General features: G+C 39.7%; 1 pseudogene across 1 annotated transcript in view; it reads left to right on the forward strand.

The window, feature by feature from the left end:
- LOC311620775 (neurofilament light polypeptide-like) overlaps positions 1-1,045 on the forward strand; it is a 1,158,328-nt pseudogene extending 1,157,283 nt beyond the window's left edge. The window contains exon 3 of the transcript in view: positions 897-1,045. The product of the transcript in view is annotated as a neurofilament light polypeptide-like (transcript). The remainder of the gene's footprint in view (positions 1-896) is intronic.
- The last annotated feature ends 4,955 nt before the right edge of the window (positions 1,046-6,000 follow it).

Consider the following 6,000-nt stretch of genomic DNA (forward strand, 5'->3'; position numbering starts at 1 on the left):
GGGCTGGGATGAGCAGGACTGGCAGGTAGGAGCAGCAAACAGCATTGGACTGCTAGTTTTGGTTCTCCTATATTTTCATAAAAGAAAAAATCCCAGGTAGAGAAAGAAAAATATCACATGATCTCACTTGTATGTGTAATCTAATGAACAAATCATACTGATGAACAAAATGTGTCCAATAGAAGCATAGAATAGAACAACAGATCTCAGGGTTGTAGTGGTAGGACAGGAAGAGGTCAACCAAAGAACATATATGCATAACCCATGAACACAGACAATAATATGGGAAAGTCATGTGGTGGGGAGGAGGGAGGACAAAAAGGAAAAAATTGGAGATATCTGAAATACTGTCAACAATAAAAAAAATTTTTTTAATTTTTTTAATTTAGTTTTTAATTCATTTGAGAGACAAGAAGAAGAAGAAGAAGAAGAAGAAGAAGAAGGAGAAGGAGAAGGAGAAGGAGAAGGAGAAGGAGAAGGAGAAGGAGAAGGAGAAGGAGAAGGAGAAGGAGAAGGAGAAGGAGAAGGAGAAGGAGAAGGAGAAGGAGAAGGAGAAGGAGAAGGAGAAGGAGAAGGAGAAGGAGAAGGAGAAGGAGAAGGAGAACAAGAAGGACGAGAAGAAGAAGAAGAAGAAGAAGAAGAAGAAGAAGAAGAAGAAGAAGGAGAAGGAGAAGGAGAAGGAGAAGGAGAAGGAGAAGGAGAAGGAGAAGGAGAAGGAGAAGGAGAAGGAGAAGGAGAAGGAGAAGGAGAAGGAGAAGGAGAAGGAGAAGGAGAAGGAGAAGGAGAAGGAGAAGGAGAAGGAGAAGGAGAAGGAGAAGGAGAAGGAGAAGGACAACAAGAAGAAGAAGGACGAGAAGAAGAAGAAGGAGAAGGACAAGAAGAAGAAGAAGAAGAAGAAGAAGAAGAAGAAGAAGAAGAAGAAGAAGAAGAAGAAGAAGAAGAAGAAGAAGAAGAAGAAGGAGGAGGAGAAGAAGAAGAAGAAGAAGAAGAAGAAGAAGAAGAAGAAGAAGAAGAAGAAGGAGGAGAAGAAGAAGAAGAAGAAGAAGGAGAAGGACAAGAAGAAGAAGGAGGAGAAGAAGGACAAGAAGAAGAAGGAGGAGAAGAAGAAGGACAAGAATAAGGAGAAGGACAAGAAGAAGAAGAAGAAGGAGAAGGAGAGTGAGAGAAACATTGATGTGAAGGAGAAGTATCAATTGGTTGCCTCTCTTAGGCACCCACCCAAGCAGTGAACAAGCCAGAAACTTGGATAGGAGACCTGACTTTTAAAGAACCTGAGACCTTTCAGTGTACAGGAGGGGCACCAGCCGATGCTCCCCCCAAACTGAGCCATACTAGTCAGGGCACTATATTGAATTTTTTATTTTTATAACCACACAACTAAAAAGATTAACCTATAATTATTTACATATTATATGTAATAAAGCTATATAAAGTAAAATAAATATGATGTGCTTACAGGCATAGATGAAAACAGCTCAAGTGCCCTCAGTAGATGAATAGATGAAAAAGATGTGGTACATTTACACAATAGAATACTATGCTGCTGTATAAAAGAGGGAGCTCTTATACACTTTGTGACAGCATGGATGGCTCTGGAGATTATTATGGTAAATGAAATAAGTCAGTCAGAGAAAGACAAATACCATGTGATCTCACTTACATGTGGAATATAAGAAACAAAATAAACTGACAAAAAAACAAACAAAAAACAACAACCAGGAGCAGAGGCATGGATACATGGGCCAGACTGACATATTCCATAGGGAGGGGGTGGGGGAACTGGAAGAGATTAGCCAAGAACATACATGCATATGTGCATAGCCCATGGACACAGATAACTGTGTGTGAAGGCTGAAGGGGGCTGGGTGGAAGGGCACTAACGGGGTGAAAGGGGGACATCTGAACAGTGTCAACAATACAAATAAACATAAAAATAAAAACATTCCCTTTACTTCTGAAGAGGCCAACAGTTGTCAGAAGATACCAATCTCAAAAAATTCCCCCAAAATTCCGAAAAACAGAAAGTGAGAAATCAATTCATCATTTTTACTAGAATGTCTGTATATGTTCATTCAAGAAATTAGATTTTTTAAAGGATATATTTATTTATAATACAAATTCTCAGGAATAAATTTTATCACACTTTGCAAGTATTTTTCCATAACAAAAGATCATAGCCGTTTGTATGTATAAACAAACTAAGTATTTCTTATTAATACACTGCTATTTTAAGAAGTGCTGTATAAAACGAATTATGTAATTCATCTAATTATTTCATAATGATATTTTAGTATAAATAGAATTGATGGGTATAAGGAATATATTCAGCATCAAATCGCCCATTTCAAAAGTCAAAAGCAACTTAAACTTGAAGCAGTAATATACAGGCAATCTCTGGTCAACTTCACAAATTTTGTGGATGGAAAATATTTTTTCACTCCTCTTTTTTAACTTATCCAAGTTTCTTACCAGGGACACTAAATATTTTTTCTTTTGTCCACTTGTTACTTATATTTATGCAAAAAGTTACTTTGTCCACTTTAAAATTAGAGTTTTCTTCTTGTTAACTTTAAAGACTTCTCCTTAAAAGGAAGACTTATTTTTTCTCTGATACACATACATTGCAAATATTTTGCAAATACATTTTCTTTTAGTTTGACAATATTATTTTCTGATACACAGGGGATTTAAATTTTTTATATTGCTCAATTAACCTCCTGAAATCTTGCTCTTGAAGTCTTGGTCAATATATTTTTTTAAATTTATAAATAGGCATTTGCACTTTCTTCTAGTTCTTTTCTCATTTTCTATATTTAAAATTTTTAATCTGGAATTTATTTTAGTCTAGTTACTTTTCTCCAAATACTCAACAGAAAATTCCACCATTTTTAATTGAACTTTTCCTACACACATGAAATATCACCAATATCAATTTCTAGAGTCTTATATATATTTGGGGTGTTTGGGAATTTTCCATTCTATTCCAATCATTTATCTGTAAATAAATAATTTGTCAAAGTTTATATCAGATGTTGATAGCTAGAAGGGTAAACCTGTGTGTGCTATACAAAATTTTCTTAATTTCATCACAACAATGAAAGATAGCATGTAACTGAAATAACTTTAAAACATATTTATTTGGTTGTAAAATTGATAAACACAGGAAGAACACACATTTTGAGAAAGTGATTCTTTCTAATCAGGAACACAGCCATCTTCCCACTTCGAAGTTCCTTCTGAGGTCCCTCCATAAAGAACATAGGTGCACACTGATATAAAGCAGATATTGGATTTTACCCGAAGAACATTTAGCCCAGAAGTTGATCAGTTATGGGAATTATTTCTCTCATTATGCATTTTTCTATAGCATGTAATATTACAGTGTAAAAATGTGTACATCCTATATAATAGAAGCCTTATATGCATATCCACAGAACAACCACTATGATGCACACTGACCACCAGGGGACAGACGCTCAATGCAGGAGATAAGCCTGGTGGTCAGTGTGCTCCCATGGGGCGAGCTTCACTCAGCCAGAAGCCTGCTCAAGGCTGGCAAGCGCAGTGGGATGACAGGAGACTCTTCTGCCTCTGCAGCAGCACTAAGGAGCAATGAGCAGGCAGTTGGTAAGGAGCTAGGGGTCCTGGACTGTGAAAGGGTGCAGGCTGGGCTGAGGGGTTTTGTGTACCAGGCCTCTAGTCTATTACAAAATGTTGTGTATACTTAATTTTGTTTCCAATATTGATATATCAGTCAAATGTTCTATAGGAGGAATTGTGAGTGGGTCCTTTTGTTTTTGCTCATAAAGTTGGTCTGAGGGCTAGACCCCAGGTGAGGTGTTCCCTAGAGAGGAGCTGTGGGGCCCAGGGAGGAAAGTCAGCCCAGCGCCCTTGGCTGACAGGAGACTGCCCTCCAGCTGCTGAGCCAGAACCACCCACCTCCTCCCAGTGGACCCCAGGCCCCCAGCCTCCCAGTCCCCATTACCTGCTCATCCTGTCCCTATCATTCAGGCCACTTTTCCTGAACAATAGGATTTGCTTCACTTTCCGCACGTTGCCCACGCTGGCAGCCTTGTGGATTGCTCCCATATCTTTTTCTCGATAGAGAGGCCTTTTGGCTCCCACACCACTGCTCCCAGGTTGGGTGAGGGAGTACATGGCCGCCATTCGGGGACTTCTCAGAAAAGAAAACACCTTCTTCATGGCAGAGAGTCAGGGCTTCAGAGAAGCCTCACCTTCCCTCCGCTTTTCACTTTTCGCGCCTCCTGAGCTCAATACCAGCTCTCTAGCCAACCACCTCACGCCACAGCATTCAAGCAGGGCAGTTTGGCAGTTTAGCATCTCTCCTCTCGGAATCATAGTAACCAAGCAACGGCCTCTGACATCACTAGGCATGTGCACAGGGCCTTGTGGTCAAGGATAGCCAGACCCCATGTGCAAAGCCCAAGTAACTCAAATCTCAGAGACTGCCTGGTGGGTGTGTCTCCCTGGTTAGAGCTTCAGCCCAAGCACCAGAGGGTGGCAGGTTCCATAACTAGTCAAGGGCTGAACCAAAGTTGCAGATTAGAGCCCTGGTCCCAGTCAGGTGCATTCCAGAGGCAGTCCACCAAGGTCTCCCTCATATTGATGTTTCTCTCTCTTTCTCCCACCCCCACCCCCTCCTTCCTTTCCTTCCACAAAGAAATAATTAATGGAAATTAAAAAAAAAAAACAACAGTGAAGATTAACAAAAAATACAATTTAAAGAATCTCAGTGATTGCCTGTGGGCAGGTGTGGGTTCTGTTCCAATACCCCTGGGAGTTGGCCAAGTGTTTGCAGAGGCTTGCAATAGTTACCCCAGTAAAACAACAGTCTTTGCCTAAGACCAGGGCTAAGGTGGTGTGGAACTTCAGGATGGTCAAGGTCTGGACCCCAGAAAACTCCCCTTAAAAAATCTCTAACTAGTTTATCTGTTCCACATCCCTCTGGCCCCAGCCAATCTCCAGGGAATTTAGCGGAGGCAACAACAGAAGGATGTTTTCATGGTTTCAGAGACGGTGGCAATGTGTGTCTGCAGGTGCAAATTTATGAGAAACCAGTGCCTGTTCTCCAGATGAAAGCACCTTTCCGCAGGCCTCTTACTCCTCCCCATTTGGCCCACCTCTTACATTACACTGCATTTCCCCCAAATATATCTTTAATCAATCCAAGATTTATTTTGGAGCCTGGAGTTCACATTTAAGAACTTCCTTTAAAAAATGGCTATTCACCTGTCCCAAACCACCTTTTAAAATGTTACTGGTTTAAAATGTTACTTTATGTGCATTACACTCTCTGGTTACGTTTTCTGTTTTTGGGTGGTCTGTTTTATCCATCAAACTGCCTGCTTCTTTTTGCATTTTTCCTGCACTATTTAAACTTCTTTATAAAATGTATTATAGTATTTTACAGTTTCAATGTTCCCCCTCCTTATTATTCTTTTTCTGTCTCCTCCTGGCAATGTTTACCTTGAAAATATTTGAAATGAAGTTTTTAAAAAATATATTTTATTGATTTTTTACAGAGAGGAAGGGAGAGGGATAGAGAGTTAGAAACATCGATCAGCTGCCTCTTGCACACCTCCAAACCGGGGATGTGCCCACAACCAAGGTACATGCCCTTGACCAGAATCAACCTGGGACATTTCAGTCCACAGGCCAAAGTTCTATCCACTGGGCCAAACCAGTTAGGGCTGAAATGAATTTTATTCAGTATCCCACTTTAAAAAAAAATCTTAGTGAGATTTTCATTAGCTTGAGAATTAACTTTAACTGACAATCTCTTGAATCAGTATATTCAGATACCTATGATGTCTCTCAATTAATATATGTTCCTTTTAGCTTTTGGTAGTTTTTTTTTTTAAATAAATATTTTAAAATATTCTTATTTATTTAGAGGGAAACATCTGTTGTCCCACTTATTTATGCTTTCATTGGTTGCTTCTTCTATGTGCCTGGACTGGGATTCAAACCCACAGCCTT

This window comes from Pipistrellus hanaki (genome assembly GCF_964339955.1).
Source record: "Pipistrellus hanaki genome assembly, chromosome: 1".
In the NCBI taxonomy this organism is placed as follows: Eukaryota; Metazoa; Chordata; class Mammalia; order Chiroptera; family Vespertilionidae; genus Pipistrellus; species Pipistrellus hanaki.